Raw genomic sequence first — 22,500 nt, 5'->3', positions numbered from 1 at the left:
TTGTATTTTTCTATCTGTGCAAATCTGGCAACCAAAAGAATGCAAGCTGTCTCGTATCAGTGTCATGTGTCCAGACCAGCCAAGTCCGGACATTGAGTGCCGTGACGCAGACAGAGCAGAGACAGGGCGATATCACGAGTGTCAGCACATTTGTATTTCTTGAATAGTCCTATATTGTGTCTAACTGGGGCTGCTAAGATTACCCCACCTCTTCCAGCTGCAGCTTCAGTAAATTAACCAGGGACCTCCCAAATAAATAGAGGAAGCACATAGGCTGGACTTTAGAGCGTAGTTTGGATCTGTAACTAGAGTTCAGCCCAAATGTCTCTCCTCATTGAGCTAAATTGAACTCTGTCTCTGCATGATTCCTTGCTTCTTGTCTGTTTAGTAGATGTCATCGGTGTTTGAACCTGACAGTCTGTTTAGGAGTTCGGAGAGCTAGCTTCCGCAGCTCGTGGGTCCGTGGCGATGACTTCTGTTTTATCTGATCAGCCGTTTTACTTCCTTCTTACAGACACCGTTTGGAAACAATTAAGGTGCGTAAATAAACATTTACTACATTTTACTGTGTAAATAACTTTCACAAGTTATTTAGCTCGGTTGGTAGAGTGGCCGTGTCAGCAACTTGAGGGTTGCAGGTTCGATTCCCGCTTGTGCCATCCTAGTTACTGCCGTTGTGTCCTTGGGCAAGACACTTTACCCACCTGCTCCCAGTGCCACCCACACTGGTTTAAATGTAACTTAGATATTGGGTTTCACTATGTAAAGCGCTTTGAGTCACTTGAGAAAAGCGCTATATAAATATAACTCACTTCACTTCACATCACAACGTATATATTTGCGGCTAATAAGTGGGGGGAAAAAAAAAATCCTGTAAAATTTTTCGAATGCGTATACACCGGAAAACGCGGTAATTTTACTTGATCATACCATTTCTAATAATATGTGATTTCCTGCAGCTAGTGGCTCCAAGGCGATGACTTCTGTTTTGTCTTATCAGCCGTTTTACTGCCTTGTTACAGGTATGAAAATAAACATTTACAGAATATTTCTGTGTAAATAACTCATTTCACAACGTATGTGTCCGCAATTTATAGTCCGGCGCAGCTTATATATGGAAGAAAAAAAACATTTTCTTCCAAAATTTAGTGGGTGTGGTTTATAAAACGCTGCTATTGTCCAGGAAACACGTCAATTTTACTTGATCAAACCTTTTTCTAATAATACGTGTGTGGAGGGTGGGGGGGCGTGGTTGGCGCGCCTCCTGCGGGAATGGAGTGTGTATGGCCCCGGCTTCGAAGCCCAGCTGACAGGTGAGTAGATTGCCCAGCTGGGACCTTGATTATCTAATCGCCAAGAGAGATTAAAGACGGACACACGTGACTGAAAAGTCCCGAACTCTTGTGTGTCAATAAAGACTTGCTCAAACCTCCTTAACATGGAGGATTACATATCTAAAATTAAACAATTTTCTAAACTGGACTTTCAATCGAAGCGGGAGGTAATAAAGGAAGATCTCCATCGAGACGGAGAGACTTTTAAAACTGAAGAAAGATAAGGAAGACTTCTTTAAAGAAGTTATCGATGCTTTTGATCAGAAGGAGCTGCGCATGGACTTCATTTATAAGTCAAAGTAAGACCATAGTAACGTTTTTTTTTAATTAAATGTGCTTTTGTGAATTAGTGAATTATATTTATATAGCGCTTTTCTCAAGTGACTCAAAGCGCTTTACATAGTGACACCCAATATCTAAATTACATTAATCCAGTGTGGGTGGCACTGGGAGCAGGTGGGGCGGCATAGCTCGGTTGGTAGAGTGGCCGTGCAGCAACTTGAGGGTTGCAGGTTCGATTCCCGCTTGTGTCATCCTAGTCACTGCCGTCTTGTCCTTGGGCAAGACACTTTACCCACCTGCTCCCAGTGCCACCCACACTGGTTTAAATGTAACTTTGATATTGGGTGTCACTATGTAAAGCGCTTTGAGTCACTTGAGAAAAGCGCTATATAAATATAATTCACTTCGCTTCACAGTGACTAGGATGGCACAAGCGGGAATCGAACCCGCAACCCTCAAGTTGCTGGCACGGCCACTTTACCAACCGAGCTATGCCGCCATGATGGTATCCTTACATCACACTCAAATTTTTAAGCGCAGGCCTAAATTTACCGCATGCCTTTGGTAAGGGCCGGAGTGAGAAGAGGTTTTAAATGAATTAAAAATAATACGGTACCGATAAAGTTTTGAATTCTACGATTTTTCCCTTTTTGTTCAGTCAGAATTGAAGGAATTGACCAATAACGATGTTGTTGACGGATTGAAAGATGCTTCCTGTGCGGATATGAATTCATAAAGATGGCCGTTGTGTTTACATTTTTTTTTTTTTTTTATTGTTACCTGCGGCGCACTGGTGGCTACTAGAAAGGCGTTGGTTCTTCCTGGGTGGTCGTAATCGTGCATGGCGGCGGCCACGTACAACGCCATCAGCTCCAGGCCCGGGATGAGGGCGGACAAAGAGCCGTAGCCTTCCTCCGGCGCGGCGCTCATCTTTGATGACAGAAAGGCCGCGGCGCCGGGGGTCATGCCGTTCGCCGAGTCTGCAGCGAGGAAGACGGGAGTTTGAGGAAGAGTAACACACGAAAATTTGGGGGAGAAGGTTTCCTCGCCATTGTATGTGCCGTTTTCAGTCAGGGCGGGGGCAGGCCGGGCACGGGCTGCGTTGTGAGGTACCAGACGGCGTGCAGCACATCAGTGGCGTGGATCCTGTTGTGATCTGACAAGACCAGCAGAGGGCAGTAGAAGCATGATGATGTGTACTCTCACAGTCACTGCTAATTGTATCATAGAGCTGTCTGTACTGCTTCCATCCATCCATTTTCTACCGCTTATTCCCTTCGGGGAGGCGGGGGGCGCCGGAGCCTATCTAAGCTACAACCTGGCGGAAGGCGGACTACACCCTGGACAAGTCGCCGCCTCATCGCAGGGCCACCACAGATAGACAGACAACATTCACACTCACATTCACACACTAGGGACCATTTAGTGTTGCCAATCAACCTGCTTGTACAACAAATATATGTTAATATTATGGGATACAGTTCCGTTGATCTCAAAACATTGTGAAGTGAGACCAGTCAGGTGTTCACTCAAAGGGTTTGACGCAGTGTAAGGAAAAGGCCATTTGTTTAATATATATATATATATATATATATATATATATATATATATATATATATATATATATATATATACATACATACATACATACACACACATATACATATATATATACATACATACATATATATATATACATACATATATATACATACATACACACACATATACATATATATATATACATATATATACATACATACACACATATATATATACATACATATATATACATACATACACACATATACTGTATATACATACAGTATATATATGTATGTATATATGTGTGTATGAATGTATATATATATACATACATACACACATATACACACACATATATATATATATATACATTCATACACACATATATACATACATACACACATATATACATACACATATATATATATATATATACATACACATATATATATATATATATATATATATATATATATATATATACATGTATTAGAGATGTCCCATAAATGCTATAAAATGTAATGTCGGCAATTATCGGTATCGGTTTCAAAAAGTAAAATTTATGACTTTTTAAAACTCCACTGTGTACACGGATGTAGGGAGAAGTAGAGAGCGCCAATAAATATCCACGACTTTTCACACACACAAGTGAATGAAAGGCATACTTGGTCAACAGCCGTGCAGGTCCCACTGAGGGTGGCCGTATAAACAACTTTAACACTGTTACAAATATGCGCCACACTGTGAACCCCACACCAAACAAGAATGACAAACACATTTAGGGAGAACATCCGCACCGTAACGCAACATAAACACGACACAACAAATACCCAGAACCCCTTGCAGCACTACACTCTTCCAGGACATTACAATATACACCTAATGCGCGTGTGCATTGCCTCACGTACGTACGTAATTATGTCAAATATGATTTGCCAGAGCGGGTAGGAGAGAGTAAAAAGCGGATGGACGGGCTAGTAAAGACAATTAAAAAAAATAAATAAATAAATAAATAAACATGTTTTTTTTTTTACTTGGGACTACTCCAAATAATGGGAGACCGGGTTTTCTGCTCCGTCGCCCCCAGTCTGTGGAACGCTCTCCCTGACCACCTGAGGGCACCACAGACTGTGGATGATTTTTTTAAAAGCCTTTTTTACATATATGTGTGCTAGTTCTAGCTATTATACTGTTCTAGTTTTTATATTTTTAATGCACTGTAGCACTTTGAGGTATTTTGCTTAACGTAAAGTGCTTTTGCAAATAAAATATATTATTATTATTATTATTATTATTATTATTACCCGTGGGCTGTAGTTTGGAGACCCCTGTGATAGAATATGCACTCAATAACAGCTAACATAAGCTATCCAAATTGCTATTAACCAACAACACCCAAAAATAATGTGTGTGCAATTTATTATGTACGTACGTAATTACATCAAATATGGAGACCCCGAGAGTAACACGCCATAGAAAATGGATTGATGGATGGGTTAGAAAGGATACACTAAAAAAATTATAATAAAAAACATTTTTTTTAAAAAAACAACATGTTTTTTTTTTTACTTGGGACTACTCCGAACAATGGGAGACCCGGCTTTCTGCTCCGCCGCTCCCAGTCTGTGGAACGCTCTCCCTGACCACCTGAGGGCACCACAGACTGTGGATGCTTTTAAAAAAGGCTTAAAAACCCTTCTTTTTAAAAATGCTTTTTTTTTTTTTTTTTTTAGATATATGTGTGCTAGTTCTAGCTATTAGGCTGTTGTAGTTTTTATTTTTTTTATTTTTTAGCGCACTGTAGCAATTGGAGGTTGTTTGCTCAATGTAAAGTGCTTTTACAAATAAAATATATTATTATTATTATAACCCGTGGGCTGGATTTTGGATAGTGGTGGGCCGTATCTGGCCCGTGGGCTGTAGTTTGGAGACCCCTGTGTTAGACTATACACTCAATGACAGCTAACTTAAGCTATCCAAATTGCTATTATTAACAACACCTAAAGCTAATGCTTCGCGTGCATTGCGTTACGTACGTACGTAGGTACGTAATTACGTCAAATATGATTCGCCGGAGCGGCTAGGAGACCCCGAGAGTAACACGCCGTAGAAAATGGATTGATGGACGGGCTAGAAAGGACATATTAAAAAATAATAATAAAAAACATTATTTATTAATTTTTTTACATAGGACTACTCCGAACAATGGGAGACCTGGCTCACTGCTCCGCCCTTCCCAGTCTGTGGAACACTCTCCCTGACCACCTGAGGGCACCACAGACCGTGAATGATTTAAAAAAAGGCTTAAAAACCTTTCTTTTAAAAAAAAACCTTTTCTAGACTGTTCTAGTTTTTATTTTTTGAATGCTCTGTAGCACTTTGAGGTTGTTTGCTCACTGTAAAGTGCTTTCACAAATAAAATCTATTATTATTATTATTGGATTTTGGACGCTAGTTTGGGGACCCCCGCTTTAATGCAAAAGGAATGGAAACAATGCTGGCTGTATCCACTCACAGGGGATGTCTCTGTAGCCGTTCTCCAAAGCGTGAAAGTAGTTCATGAACTCCGCCAGAGGAATCTTGAAGGTCTCAAACAGGCCCGAATCTTCGAAGAGCTTGTAGGACACCTGGGAGGTCATCACACACACAGAGACCTCAGCTTTTGAGACAACAACTTCTCACTTCAACGATTGGTCCGTTAAATAAAACGAGGGTGCAGTGCTCACCTGGCTGAGGATGCAGCCGGTCTTGCCGTGAGTCTTCTCCACTAAACTGAAAATGGGAAAATTCCAAATGTCCAGTTGGCTCATGAGAGGATCCATCAGCAGGGGCTCCGGGGCCAACATCAGCTTGTCCTGTGGGTGGGGGGACAACAAAACATTATATATGTTTATTTTTAACATGTTCACCATTTCTCATCTTGGGCCAAAAAATATATACTTTTTAATTTTGTTGACCATTTTTTAGGGACCGAATGTCCCTTTGGGACAGAGGACCCTATTGTATTTATAAGGTTTTATTATTATTATACCACATATACATATATACATACATACACATATATATATATATATATATACATACATACATATATATGTAACGGGTATAAAAAATACTTTAATTATTTGAGTGAAATTCCTGCTAAAATATGTATATTGTTTTGTAATGCAATGAGGTCCAATTGCGCCATCTGCTGGTACCTAAAAATCTGTAAAAATGACCGGGAACCGGAAGCTATTAGCAGACTTTCCTGCACTCTGCTAATGGTAAGACATGTTCCGATATTGCTCGGCAAAATATTGTAAATTACACTAAAGCTAACGTGATGTTTATTGTAAGATGCGCAGTTATTTAACAGCAGTTGAAATGCCATGTTGTGGAATCTTGGTTTTGAATTGGTTGTAGCTCACGTTAGATCAGTGGTCGGGAACCTTTTTGGTTGAGAGAGCCATGAAAGCCAAATATTTCAAAATGTATTTCCGTGAGAGCCATATAATATTTTTTTAAACACCGAATACAACGTTTTTAAAGGGGAACATTATCAGCAGACCTATGTAAGCGTCAATATATACCTTGATGGTGCAGAAAAAAGACCATCTATTTTTTTAACCGATTTCCGAACTCTAAATGGGTGAATTTTGGCGAATTAAACGTCTTTCTGTTTATCTCGCTGGAGGCGATGACGTCAGAATGTGACGTCGCCGAGGTAACACACCCGCCATTTTCATTTTCAACACATTACAAACACCGGGTCTCAGCTCTGTTATTTTCCGTTTTTTTGACGATATTTTGGAACCTTGGAGACATCTTGCCTCGACGGTGTGTTGTCGGAGGGTGTAACAACACTAACAGGGAGGGATTCAAGTTGCACCAATGGCCCGAAGATGCCAAAGTGTGTGCCGCCAGACCCCCATTGAATGTGCCGGAGTGTCTCCATATTTGACTGGCGATGCTAAAGCAGACATGGCACAGAGATGTATGGATAACCTGCAGACGCATTTGCAACGATAGTCAACGAAATCAAAAAGGTGAGTTTTGTTGATGTTGACTGCCAGCTAATCGATGCTAACATGCTACGCTAATCGATGCTAACATGCTATTTACCGACGGTGCTAAAGCAGACATGGCACAGAGATGTATGGATAACCTGTAGATGCATATGCAACTATATTACGTTTCCTTCCACCCACATTTAATGCAAAACAAACACTTACCAATCAACGGATTTAAGTTGCTCCAGTGTCAAAAGATGCGAAAGTCCTGATCGTTTGGTCCGCACATTTTACCGGTGATGCTAACGCAGCTATTCGGCCATGCTATGGCTATGAATAGTGTCAATAGCTTCAGTTTCTTCTTCAATATTTTCATACTCCAACCATCTGTTTCAATACATGCGTAATCTGTTGAATCGCTGAAATCCGAGTTTGAATCCGAGCTAATGTCACTATATCTTGCTGTGGTATTCCCATTGTTTGTTTACATTGGCAGCACTGTGTGACGTCACAGGGAAATGGCCAGTGTCTTCGCAGAGAGCCGAAAATAAGGCACTTTAAAGCTTTGTTTAGGGATATTCCGAGACCGGTAAAATTTTGAAAAAAACTTCAAAAAAAACAAGCCACTGGGAACTGATTTTTATTGTTTTTAACCCTTTTGAAATTGTGATAATGTTCCCCTTTAAGTAAGACCTGTCATTTCTTTGTGATCATGTTCTGTTTAGTTATGTTCTGTTTTGTTTTTGACTCCATTAGTTGCTGTTTTTTGCGCACCCTGGTTTGTTTTTGTTTCCATGACTACCGATCAGTTCACCTGTTTTCACAACTCACACACCTGATTCACTTGAACTCATGTACCTGTTGTCAATCACCACATCACCATTTAAGCCTGCAGTTGCCAGGCAGTCAGCTTGGCGACATCATCTTCTACTCACCCTCTATCACATGGGTAGGGGAACCTATGGCTCGCGAGCCAAATGTGGCTCTTTTGATGACTGCACCTGGCTCTCGGATAAATCTGAGCTGACATTGCTTAACACGATGAATAATGAATAATTCCACTTGTAATCACAGTGTTAAAAATAACGTTCAAAATATAAAATATTGTCATGCATTTTTATGTTCAAGAAGTTGGTAAGAAGTAATTTATTTATTATTGGTTAGTGTAGGCTTTGCCCTCCAGAGGGTTCTTCAGACCCCCAAGCACCGACATGAGAGCCAGTTTCAGGGTTACGATATCGTTTTATTTTTCAATAAGTCTCTCTGTTGCTTTCCAGCAATTGTCTTTTTCTCTTTCCTTATCGCTCGCGCTCTGGTTTCTCGCACCAAGCCCGTCTCTCCTCCTGGCTGCTGCTTATAACATAGCGACAGGTGATCAGATAAAAAGGCCCAGGTGGGCCGTCTACGCACCCGTCGCTGAATTCAAGGCCTGTCTCGGCAACACCCTGATTCGCTGCAGGCTCGCAGGCCACGCCCCCTCCACAGTTAGCTTCGGAATAACAATGTTATTACAAAGAATAGGAGACCTCTCTAGAAATGTTGGTCTTTCTTGAGAATGCACGCGTTTTGTTGTGTTCAGTGTTAAAAAAATATATTATATGGCTCTTACGGAAATACATTTGAAAATATTTGGCTTCTTGGCTCTCTCAGCCAAAAAGGTTCCCGACTCTGCTCTATCACCTCCTAGTATGTTATCCATGCCGATAATCCATGCTCTAAGTTTTTCATGCCATAGTTTGTAAGTTTTATTTTATGGTCATAATCCTCCCATCGTGCGAGTTTTAGTTTTCATAGCCAAGTTTTTAACCTCCTCTGAGAGCGCCTTTTGTTTACACCCTTTGTTTTTGTAATATTTTTGAGTTAAGATTAAAGATGTCATTACCTTCATGCCATGTCCGTTCCAGTCGCTTTGCACCGCGGGAAAACAAACCAAACCATAGTCCAGGTCTTGACAAGACCGACAATTTTAGAGCATAATAAGCCTCTTATTGTTTTTAATAACATTGTTATTTTAAACTTAACCAATAATAAATATATTACTTCTTACCATTAATGCGACATCTTGGACAGGTGCGGTAGAAAACGGATGGTTGGATTGAAATGCATGAGAATGTTTTATAATTTGAACGTTATTTTTAACACTGTGATTACCATCGTAATTATTAATTACTTATCGTGTTAAGCAATGTCAGCTAAGATTTATCTGAGAGCCAGATGTAGTCATCAAAAGAGCCACATCTGGCTCTAGAGCCATAGGTTCCCTACCCCTGCGTTAGATGTACTACTATTTTGCACTGAAGTCTGCGGGCTATAGAGCGTTTTCCGTTCGGGCTCCAGTACTCTGGAATGCCCTCCCGGTAACAGTTCGAGATGCTACCTCAGTAGAAGCATTTAAGTCTCACCTTAAAACTCATCTGTATACTCTAGCCTTTAAATAGACCTCCTTTTTAGACCAGTTGATCTGCCGCTTCTTTTCTTTCTCCTATGTCCCCCCCCTCCCTTGTGGAGGGGGTCCGGTCCGATGACCATGGATGAAGTACTGGCTGTCCAGAGTCGAGACCCAGGATGGACCGCTCGCCTGTATCGATTGGGGACATCTCTACGCTGCTGATCCGCTTGAGATGGTTTCCTGTGGACGGGACTCTCGCTGCTGTCTTGGATCCGCTTTGAACTGAACTCTCGCGGCTGTGTTGGAGCCACTATGGATTGAACTTTCACAGTATCATGTTAGACCCGCTCGACATCCATTGCTTTCGGTCCCCTAGAGGGGGGGGGGGGGTTGCCCACATCTGAGGTCCTCTCCAAGGTTTCTCATAGTCAGCATTGTCACTGGCGTCCCACTGGATGTGAATTCTCCCTGCCCACTGGGTGTGAGTTTTCCTTGCCCTTTTGTGGGTTCTTCCGAGGATGTTGTAGTCGTAATGATTTGTGGAGTCCTTTGAGACATTTGTGATTTGGGGCTATATAAATAAACATTGATTGATTGATTGAAGTCGATATTATTTTCCCCTATAGCAGGGGTCGGGAACCTTTTTGGCTGAGAGAGCCATGAAAGCCAAATATTTCAAAAATGTATTTCAGTGAGAGCCATATCATATTTTTTAACACTGAATACAACTAAATGCATGCGATTTTAAGTAAGATACATTTTTTTAGAGTATAATAAGTATTTTATTCTTTTTATTAACATTGTTATTCTGAAACTAACCAATAATAAAGAAAATGTCATGTCTGTTGATCATGTTTTTGTTTGGCCATGTGCTGTTTGTCCTTTGGACTCTTTAAGTTCCTGTTTTTTTTTCCACTCCCTTGTCTGGTTTCCTTGGTTACTCATTTTGTCCACCTGCTTCCCGAGCACTAATCAGAGGCAGTATTTAAGCTTGTCTTTGCCAGTCAGTCGCCCTGGCGTCAATGTGATCTTTTCTTGCTCTGTGCTGACTTGTTTCATGCCTTGCCATAGTTTCGTGCTTCATGCCATGCCAAGTAAGTTTTGTTTGATTTATGTGCATAGTCTGTTTATGCGTTAGCTTTCTTCCTTAGCCCAAGTTGTGCCTCCACTGTGAGCGATTTTTGTTTGTATCTTTTTTTAGTTTAAATTAAGTCATGTTTTTACCTAAATGCCATGTCCGTGGTTACTCATTTTGTCCACTTGTCTCTGGTGGACAAAATTCCCGCTCACCTGCTTCCCGAGCACTAATCAGAGGCCGTATTTAAGCCTGTCTTTGCCAGTCAGTCGCCCTGGCGTCAATGTGATCTTTTCTTGCTCTGTGCTGACTTGTTTCATGCCTTGCCATAGTTTCGTGCTTCATGCCATGCCAAGTAAGTTTTGTTTGATTTATGTGCATAGTCTGTTTATGCGTTAGCTTTCTTACTTAGCCCAAGTTGTGCCTCCACTGTGAGCGATTGTTGTTTGTATCTTTTTTTAGTTTAAATTAAGTTATGTTTTTACCTAAATGCCATGTCCGTGGTTACTCATTTTGTCCACTTGTCTCTGGTGGACAAAATTCCCGCTCACCTGCTTCCCGAGCACTAATCAGAGGCCGTATTTAAGCCTGTCTTTGCCAGTCAGTCGCCCTGGCGTCAATGTGATCTTTTCTTGCTCTGTGCTGACTTGTTTCATGCCTTGCCATAGTTTCGTGCTTCATGCCATGCCAAGTAAGTTTTGTTTGATTTATGTGCATAGTCTGTTTATGCGTTAGCTTTGTTCCTTAGCCCAAGTTGTGCCTCCACTGTGAGCGATTTTTGTTTGTATCTTTTTTTAGTTTAAATTAAGTCATGTTTTTACCTAAATGCCATGTCCGTGGTTACTCATTTTGTCCACTTGTCTCTGGTGGACAAAATCCCCGCTCACCTGCTTCCCGAGCACTAATCAGAGGCAGTATTTAAGCTCGTCTTTGCCAGTCAGTCGCCCTGGTGTCAATGTGATCTTTTCTTGCTCTGTGCTGACTTGTTTCATGCCTTGCCATAGTTTCGTGCTTCATGCCATGCCAAGTAAGTTTTGTTTGATTTATGTGCATAGTCTGTTTATGCGTTAGCTTTGTTCCTTAGCCCAAGTTGTGCCTCCACTGTGAGCGATTTTTGTTTGTATCTTTTTTTAGTTTAAATTAAGTCATGTTTTTACCTAAATGCCATGTCCGTGGTTACTCATTTTGTCCACTTGTCTCTGGTGGACAAAATCCACGCTCACCTGCTTCCCGAGCACTAATCAGAGGCAGTATTTAAGCTTGTCTTTGCCAGTCAGTCGCCCTGGCGTCAATGTGATCTTTTCTTGCTCTGTGCTGACTTGTTTCATGCCTTGCCATAGTTTCGCGCTTCATGCCATGCCAAGTAAGTTTTGTTTGATTTAGTTCATAGTCTGTTTATGCGTTAGCTTTCTTCCTTAGCCCAAGTTGTGCCTCCACTGTGAGCGATTTTTGTTTGTATATTTTTTTAGTATAAATTAAATCATGTTTTTACCTAAATGCCATGTCCGTGGTTACTCATTTTGTCCACTTGTCTCTGGTGGACAAAATCCCCGCTCACCTGCTTCCCGAGCACTAATCAGAGGCAGTATTTAAGCTCGTCTTTGCCAGTCAGTCGCCCTGGCGTCAATGTGATCTTTTCTTGCTCTGTGCTGACTTGTTTCATGCCTTGCCATAGTTTCGTGCTTCATGCCATGCCAAGTAAGTTTTGTTTGATTTAGTTCATAGTCTGTTTACGCGTTATCTTTCTTCCTTAGCCCAAGTTATGCCTCCGCTGTGAGCGATTTTTGTTTGTATCTTTTTTTAGTTTAAATTAAGTCATGTTTTAACCTAAATGCCATGTCCGTGGTTACTCATTTTGTCCACTTGTCTCTGGTGGACAAAATCCCCGCTCACCTGCTTCCCGAGCACTAATCAGAGGCAGTATTTAAGCCTGTCTTTGCCAGTCAGTCGCCCTGGCGTCAATGTGATCTTTTCTTGCTCTGTGCTGACTTGTTTCATGCCTTGCCATAGTTTCGTGCTTCATGCCATGCCAAGTAAGTTTTGTTTGATTTAGTTCATAGTCTGTTTATGCGTTAGCTTTCTTCCTTAGCCCAAGTTATGCCTCCGCTGTGAGCGATTTTTGTTTGTATCTTTTTTTAGTTTAAATTAAGTCATGTTTTTACCTAAATGCCATGTCCGTGGTTACTCATTTTGTCCACTTGTCTCTGATGGACAAAATCCCCGCTCACCTGCTTCCCGAGCACTAATCAGAGGCAGTATTTAAGCTTGTCTTTGCCAGTCAGTCGCCCTGGCGTCAATTTTATCTTTTCTTGCTCTGTGCTGACTTGTTTCATGCCTTGCCATCGTTTCGTGCTTCATGTCATGCCAAGTAAGTTTTGTTTGATTTATGTGCATAGTCTGTTTATGCGTTAGCTTTGTTCCTTAGCCCAAGTTGGGCCTCCACTGTGAGCGATTTTTGTTTGTATCTTTTTTTAGTTTAAATTAAGTCATGTTTTTACCTAAATGCCATGTCCGTGGTTACTCATTTTGTCCACTTGTCTCTGGTGGACAAAATCCCCGCTCACCTGCTTCCCGAGCACTAATCAGAGGCAGTATTTAAGCTCGTCTTTGCCAGTCAGTCGCCCTGGCGTCAATGTGATCTTTTCTTGCTCTGTGCTGACTTGTTTCATGCCTTGCCATAGTTTCGCGCTTCATGCCATGCCAAGTAAGTTTTGTTTGATTTATGTTCATAGTCTGTTTATGCGTTAGCTTTCTTCCTTAGCCCAAGTTATGCCTCCGCTGTGAGCGATTTTTGTTTGTATCTTTTTTTAGTTTAAATTAAGTCATGTTTTCACCTAAATGCCATGTCCGTGGTTACTCATTTTGTCCACTTGTCTCTGGTGGACAAAATCCCCGCTCACCTGCTTCTCGAGCACTAATCAGAGGCAGTATTTAAGCTTGTCTTTGCCAGTCAGTCGCCCTGGCGTCAATGTGATCTTTTCTTGCTCTGTGCTGACTTGTTTCATGCCTTGCCACAGTTTCGCGCTTCATGCCATGCCAAGTAAGTTTTGTTTGATTTATGTTCATAGTCTGTTTATGCTTTAGCTTTCTTACTTAGCCCAAGTTATGCCTCCACGTTATTTGTAGCACTGTGATTACCAGCAAAATTATTCATAATTATCGTGTTAAGCAATGTCAGCTAAGATTTATCTGAGAGCCAGATGCAGTCATCAAAAGAGCCACATCTGGGTCTAGAGCCATAGGTTCCCTACCCCTGATCTATAGACATCGAAACCAGCAGAGCTGCTAACCACAAATTGTGCGTATGTGCGTTCCGATCACTCATTGCAGGTAATAATTGTTGCAATATTTGCGTGTTACGTGTCCGTACGTTCATGTTTAAGTTTGAATCGTCCGACATTTTGGCATGGACGCAAAGTGGTCTGTCATTTTCGCTAGTCGCCACCAGAGGGTGCTAAAAGTCCATATAATTATTTGTCTTGTCTTGTATTGTATTTTGTACTTTTCTATTTCATAAATATATAAAAAAAGGATGATGATGGTTAAAAAAAAGTTAATAATTGTTGCACTATTTGCGTTTTACGTGTCCGTACGTTCATGTTTAAGTATGAATCGTCCGACATTTTGGCATGGACGCAAAGTGGTCTGTCATTTACGCTAGTCGCCACCAGAGGGTGCTAAAAGTCCATTTAATTATTTGTCATGTCTCGTATTGTATTTTGTACTTTTCTATTTTCTATTTCATAAATATATATATATAAAAAATGATGATTATGGTTAAAAAACAAGTTAATAATTGTTGCACTATTTGCGTTTTACGTGTCCGTACGTTCATGTTTAAGTTTGAATTGTCCGACATTTTGGCATGGACGCTACCTGGTCTGTCATTTTCGCTAGTCGCCACCAGAGGGTGCTAAAAGTCCATTTAATTATTTGTCATGCCTTGTATTGTATTTTGTACTTTTCTATTTCATAAATATATGAAAAAAAGGATGATGATGGTTAAAAAAAGTTAATAATTGTTGCACTATTTGCGTTTTACGTGTCCGTACGTTCATGTTTAAGTATGAATCGTCCGACATTTTGGCATGGACGCAACATGGTCTGTCATTTTCGCTAGTCGCCACCAGAGGGTGCTAAAAGTCCATTTAATTATTTGTCATGTCTCGTATTGTATTTTGTACTTTTCTATTTTCTATTTCATAAATATATATATAAAAAAGGATGATTATGGTTAAAAAACAAGTTAATAATTGTTGCACTATTTGCGTTTTACGTGTCCGTACGTTCATGTTTAAGTTTGAATTGTCCGACATTTTGGCATGGACGCAACCTGGTCTGTCATTTTCGCTAGTCGCCACCAGAGGGTGCTAAAAGTCCATTTAATTATTTGTCATGCCTTGTATTGTATTTTGTACTTTTCTATTTCATAAATATATAAAAAAAGGGGCTTCACGGTGGCAGAGGGGTTAGTGCGTCTGCCTCATAATACGAAGTTCCTGCAGTCCTGCGTTCAAATCCTGGGTTCAAATCCAGGCTCGGGATCTTTCTGTGTGGAGTTTGCATGTTCTCCCCGTGAATGCGTGGGTTCCCTCCGGGTACTCCGGCTTCCTCCCACTTCCAAAGACATGCACCTGGGGATAGGTTGATTGGCAACACTAAATTGGCCCTAGTGTGTGAATGTTGTCTGTCTATCTGTGTTGGCCCTGCGATGAGGTGGCGACTTGTCCAGGGTGTACCCTGCCATCCGCCCGATTGTAGCTGAGATAGGCGCCAGCGCCCCCCGCGACCCCGAAAGGGAATAAGCGGTAGGAAATGGATGGATGGATGGATAAAAAAAGGATGATGATGGTTAAAAAACAAAGGCAACACCCTAAGAAAAATATTCAACAAGAACAACATTAAATTGAGCTACAGCTGTATGAATAACATACAACAAATCATTTCATACCACAACAAAACAATTGCAAAAGGGCTGCCCGCCCCCAGACTAAACGACTCTGAAACCAATAATGAATGTAACTGTCGCAAGAAACCTGATTGCCCTCTCAACGGAGGGTGCTTACAGACATCAGTCGTTTACCAAGCAAAGGTAACACGCAAGGACATTAACACATCCGACACATACGTAGGATTAACCGAAGGAGCGTTCAAAACAAGATGGAATAATCACAACGCCTCCTTTAGAAACCAGACTTTGCGGAATTCTACAGAACTCAGCAAAACACATTTGGAACCTCAAAGACAATAATGTTGAATATTCAATAACATGGCAAATTCTTGCATCCAGCACACCTTACAACAGTGGTAATAAAAGATGCAACCTATGCTTAAAAGAGAAACCGTTTATTATATATCATCCAGACCTGTCCTCTCTCAACAAGCGCAGTGAAATCGTTTCAACATGCCGCCACAGACGGAAACACCTCCTAGGTAACACATGAGCCAATCACCACGCCCCTACGCCTGCCTGTACCCACCCACTCTGTGCTCTATACAAACCATTGTATGTGAATGCTTCCATTAAAATCTCCTGATGATTGAGGGAACCCCTCATGAAACAGTTCTGTAGAGATGAAGTAGTCTTGTGATTTTTCCCACACCTACATATTGCGCTCTACCACGGTATCGAGCACTATTCTCTGGATAATCCAATCAAGACATATACATATATATATATATATATATATATATACATATAAATAAATGATAAATGGGTTGTACTTGTATAGCGCTTTTCTACCTTCAAGGTACTCAAAGCGCTTTGACACTACTTCCACATTTACCCATTCACACACACATTCACACACTGATGGATGGAGCTGCCATGCAAGGCGCTAACCAGCACCCATCAGGAGCAAGGGTGAAGTGTCTTGCTCAGGACACAACGGACGTGACGAGGTTGGTACTAGGTGGGAATTGAACCAGGGACGCTCGGGTTGCGCACGGCCACTCTCCCCACTGCGCCACGCCGTCCCATATACATATATATATGTATATATATATATACATATACATATATATATACATATACATATATATATATATATACATATACATATGTATATATACATATATATATATATATATATATATATATATATATACACATATATATATATATATATATATATACATTGATTCAGTGATTAGAGCTTCAGTGTTTATAGCTTCAACTTTATCCTTAGTTTTTAAGCCAAAATGCGCTCATTCGTCATTTTCTGCGTGCGTTGTCCAACACGTGTCGTCTTGTCCGGGAAAAAAAAGTGGCGGCATTTTTCAGAAGCAGTCCAGTATCGTTTTTAATTCATTAATACCACGGTACTTTGTCCCGTACATCCCTATATGACCGTAAAGGACTTGCACGAAATGAAAATTTGTGGCCGAAGCCGAATAAAATTTAAACGCTTGGCGGAAGGCCGAATACCGAATAATGAATGCAGTTTTTCACAATTTTTTTTTATATTGCATAAATACCCTAGAAAAATATTTAGACATGTTTTTCAATTAAAGTCATTTTTTATGGAATATTGACTTTTTTAATAATCCAGTAGCCTTTGCTTTTCAAAAAAGCACAGTTTTTCATTTATATTAGGCCTTCAAACAAAACATGCATTCCAAAAAAAAAAAAAAAGTGCATTAAAGTGGATAAACCCACAACAAATGAATTATTGTCCTTTTGCCAAAAGTCTGCTTAGCCACAGTAGATATGCTAATAATGTAAACAGAAGGCTCAAGTAAATCTCAATTAAGTGTGTGCTTGTAACCTCATACACTTATACAGGTACACAACATATCCCAACGCCACCGCGTCAAAAAACTGCGTCACACGCCACTATTCGGCCTTGTTTTTAACTCATTCCACCGAAAGCTTTTTTTGCCATATTCGGCCGAATATATTCGGTTACAGATTAATCGGTGCATCCCTCCACGTGACAGTACCCCCCCCCCCCTGTGTCCAACACAAACCATGTACATCTGCTGTCCCGTACTGTAAACATCATTTCCTCTAGACCAGGATTGGAGTGTAAATATTTAAGTCAGCTAACAATTTGGCTTGTCGGGAATCAATGAAGCGTGTTTGTGGCTGATGGCCAGCAGGACAGGAAGCATCGGAACACTTCCTGCGACTGTAATGTTTACATGTTCCGACACTGACTCTCATGCTATTGCATACGACTCTGCAACCCGTGTTCCTTTTTGACAGCGGTCAGAGCTAGTCCTGTTGTTTATATTGTTGTCATGGTTACTGCTATCGTGACGGATACTGTTTTGCAGCCATGCGCCGATACAACTTTTTCACGTCCACGCCGATATTAATCCGATACAACATCAGACATTATCATCTTTTAAAGTGGAATGTTAAACTTTTTTTTTATTATTATTATTTTTTTTTTTCTTCTTTGTCATGAAAAAGGGACATTTTTGTCATGAAAAATTGAGTTTTTTGTGGTTGGTGCACTAATTGTATGTGTGTGTTTTTATGTTGATTTAATTAAAAAAAAAAAAAAAAAAAAAATTTTTTTTTTTTTTCATAAAAAATTCTTCTGCGGCCCGGTGGTTGGGGACCACTGATATATATGGTACTTTCAAAATGCTAACTGTTAGCAATTTAACTTTTTGGGCCAATTTTACAGCCGTACACCTCAGAGCCATATAACTTGGTGCTTTAAAATGAGCTAGCTGCAAGCATGCTAATAACAATAATAATCATGACAATAAAGTTTGAACTGAATTGAAAATAAAACCAGTCTGCTAGCACGTGACATTAGCATGCTAACTTTTTTTAGCCAGTTTTACAGCCGTACACGCCATTATCATATAACTTGGTGTTCAAAGAATGTTAACTGCTAGCATGCTATCTTTTTGGGCCAATTTTACAGCCGTACACCTCAGAGCCATATAACTTGGTGCTTTAAAATGTGCTAGCTGCAAGCATGCTAACTTTTTTTGTCAATTTTGCAGCCTTACACGTGTCCTAATACTTGACACATGCTAGCCGTTAGCATGCTAACTTTAACGAAGACGGGACTGCATGCATCATGACAATAAAGTTTGAACTGAATTGAAAATAAAACCAGTCTGCTAGCACATGACATTAGCATGCTAATTTGTATTTTTTTTTGCCAATTTTACAGTCGTACACCTCAGAGCCATATAACTTGGTGCTTTAAAATGTGCTAGCTGCAAGCATGCTAACTTTTTTTGTCAATTTTGCAGCCTTACACATGTGTCTTAATAATTGACACATGCTAGCCATTAGCATGCTAACTTTAACGAAGACGGGACCGCATGCATCATGACAATAAAGTTTGAACTGAATTGAAAATAAAACCAGTCTGCTAGCACATAACATTAGCATGCTAATTTGTATTTTTTTTTTGCCAATTTTACAGTCGTACACCTAAAGTCATATATATGGTACTTGTAAAATGCTAACTGTTAGCAAATTAACTTTTTGGGCTAATTTTACAGCCGTACACCTCAGAGCCATATAACTTGGTGCTTTAAAATGTGCTAGCTGCAAGCATGCTAACTTTTTTTGGTCAATTTTGCAGCCTTACACATGTGTCTTAATAATTGACACATGCTAGCCGTTAGCATGCTAACTTTAACGAAGACGGGACCGCATGCATCATGACAATAAAGTTTGAACTGAATTGAAAATAAAACCAGTCTGCTAGCACATAACATTAGCATGCTAATTTGTATTTTTTTTGCCAATTTTACAGTTGTACACCTCAAAGTCATATATATGGTACTTGTAAAATGCTAACTGTTAGCAAATTAACTTTTTGGGCCAATTTTACAGCCGTACACCTCAGAGCCATATAACTTGGTGCTTTAAAATGTGCTAGCTGCAAGCATGCTAACTTTTTTTGTCAATTTTGCAGCCTTACACGTGTCCTAATACTTGACACATGCTAGCCGTTAGCATGCTAACTTTAACGAAGACGGGACTGCATGCATCATGACAATAAAGTTTGAACTGAATTGAAAATAAAACCATTCTGCTAGCACATGACATTAGCATGCTAATTTGTATTTTTTTTTGCCAATTTTACAGTCGTACACCTCAAAGTCATATATATGGTACTTGTAAAATGCTAACTGTTAGCAAATTAACTTTTTGGGCCAATTTTACAGCCGTACACCTCAGAGCCATATAACTTGGTGCTTTAAAATGTGCTAGCTGCAAGCATGCTAACTTTTTTGGTCAATTTTGCAGCCTTACACATGTGTCTTAATACTTGACACATGCTAGCCGTTAGCATGCTAACTTTAACGAAGACGGGACCGCATGCATCATGACAATAAAGTTTGAACTGATTTGGAAATAAAACCAGTCTGCTAGCACATAACATTAGCATGCTAATTTGTATTTTTTTTTTTGCCAATTTTACAGTTGTACACCTCAAAGTCATATATATGGTACTTGTAAAATTCTAACTGTTAGCAAATTAACTTTTTGGGCCAATTTTACAGCCGTACACCTCAGAGCCATATAACTTGGTGCTTTAAAATGTGCTAGCTGCAAGCATGCTAACTTTTTTGGTCAATTTTGCAGCCTTACACATGTGTCTTAATACTTGACACATGCTAGCCGTTAGCATGCTAACTTTAACGAAGACGGGACCGCATGCATCATGACAATAAAGTTTGAACTGAATTGAAAATAAAACCATTCTGCTAGCACATGACATTAGCATGCTAATTTGTATTTTTTTTTGCCAATTTTACAGTCGTACACCTCAAAGTCATATATATGGTACTTGTAAAATGCTAACTGTTAGCAAATTAACTTTTTGGGCCAATTTTACAGCCGTACACCTCAGAGCCATATAACTTGGTGCTTAAAATTGTGTTAACTTTGAACTTAAAACATGCTAGCCGTTAGCATGTTAATTTTAGCATGCTCGCTAACTTTTTTAATCAAATTTTCAGCCTACGCATGTACCTTATTACTTGACACATGTTAGCTGTTAGCATGCTAACTCTAGCGAGGACGCATCATGACAAAGTTTGAACTGAATTCAAAATAAAACCAGTCTGCTAGCACTTAACATTAGCATGCAAATTTTTATTTTATTTAATTTTTTTCCAATTTTACACTTCAAAGTCATATATATGGTACTTGCAAAATGCTAACTTTTAGCAATTTAACTTTTTGGGCCAATTTTACAGCCGTACACCTCAGAGCCATATAACTTGGTGCTTTGAAATGTGCTAGCTGAAAGCATGCTAACTTTTTTTGTCAATTTTGCAGCCTTACACATGTGTCTTAATACTTGACACATGCTAGCCGTTAGCATGCTAACTTTAACGAAGACGGGACCGCATGCATCATGACAAAGTTTGAACTGAATTGAAAATAAAACCATTCTGCTAGCACGTGACATTAGCATGCTAACTTTTTTAGCCACTTTTACAGCCGTACACGCCAGAGTCATCTAACTTGGTGCTCAAAGAATGTTAACTGCTAGAATGCTAACTTGTTGGGCCAATTTTACAGCCGTACACCTCAGAGCCATATAACTTGATGCTTAAAAATGCGTTAGCTGTTAGCATGCTAACTTTTTTTTGGTAAATTTTGCAGCCATACGCATGTAACTTCGTACTTGACGCATGATAGCATGCTAACTTTAGAACTGAATTGAAAACCAAACCGGTCTGCTGACCTCGGGCGATGGCAGGAGGGGGTGCAGGACGATGCCCTCGGCCGCGTACTCCCTGCAGCCGTCCCTGGCCTCCGACGGCTTCTTGCCGGCGTCCGCCTCCTCCTCGTTCTGTGCAAAGTCGCTGCTGTCACTGTGGTTGGTCTCGTAGGTGCTGTCGTACGTGCTGTCGTAGTCCGATGAGATGACCGCACGCTCATCTGCAATGGAAATATAATGTTAGCACGTAACATTAGCATGCTAACTTTTTTTTTTTTTTTTTGCTAATTTTTACAGCCGTACACTTTAGAGTCATATAACTTGGTACTTTAAAAAAACGTTGACTGCTTGCATGCTAACGTGAGCATGATAAAAAAGTTGTCCCGGGGCCATTTTTACCACTGTGTTACATGGCCTTTCCTTTTAACAACACTCCCTAAACGTTTAGGAACTGAAGAGACACCATTTTTTGAAGCTTTTCAGGGGGAATTTGTCAGAATAATTTTATCTAAGTTATCCCAAAACTTTGTGTTTCAGTGAGATCCCGGCGAGCAGACAAAAAGCTGTCTTTGATCTTACCAATCAAAAGACTTGTAAAACTCCACAGTGTAGGATGGGAAGCTACATGAAGGTGTCGGTTTCTTTCCTCTATTTTAATCCACAGGAAGATTTTGTCTTTATCCGAGATCCAAAAAGCGGTGAGGAAGCAGGACCTGATTCCCCCCCCTCCAGGCACTTTTTCTTTGAACTGTTTTGTGACCAAAGGTAGTGGCTGTTTATGACCTCCGGTCCCTTTAAAATCAGCTGTTGCCATGTAATCAGGGAAATCCCAAATAAAAGAGGAGGCGTACAATCTTTCGTCAGAGCGTGGTGGAAGACTGTACCAAGAGTACAGCCCAAACGTTTCTCCTCAATGAGCTAAATTGAATTCTGTCTCTGTTTGATTCCTTGCTTCTTGTCTGTTCAATAGATGTCATCAGTGTTTGAACCTGACAGAATTCTTTCCCATTCTGGCTTGATGTACAGCTTCACAAATTCTGCGCTATTTTAGGCTTCATATTGCGCCACACATTTTCAATGGGAGACAGGTCTGGAGTACAGGCAGACCAGTCTAGTACCTACACTCTTTTACTGTGAAGCCACGCTGTTGTAACACATGGCTTGGCATTGTCTTGCTGAAATAAGCATGATAACGTTGCTTGGATGACAACATATGTTGCTCCAAAAC

General features: G+C 40.3%; 1 pseudogene; it reads right to left on the bottom strand.

Annotated features, from left to right (window-relative positions):
• Positions 1–22,500, bottom strand: part of LOC133564737 (cGMP-inhibited 3',5'-cyclic phosphodiesterase 3A-like) — a 166,576-nt pseudogene that overhangs the window by 46,779 nt on the left and 97,297 nt on the right.

The sequence above is a fragment of the Nerophis ophidion genome, linkage group LG13 (assembly GCF_033978795.1).
Source record: "Nerophis ophidion isolate RoL-2023_Sa linkage group LG13, RoL_Noph_v1.0, whole genome shotgun sequence".
NCBI lineage: Eukaryota > Metazoa > Chordata > Actinopteri > Syngnathiformes > Syngnathidae > Nerophis > Nerophis ophidion.
The sequence above is the reverse complement of the archived record's forward strand: the minus strand, read 5'-3'. Positions and strand labels throughout refer to the sequence as shown.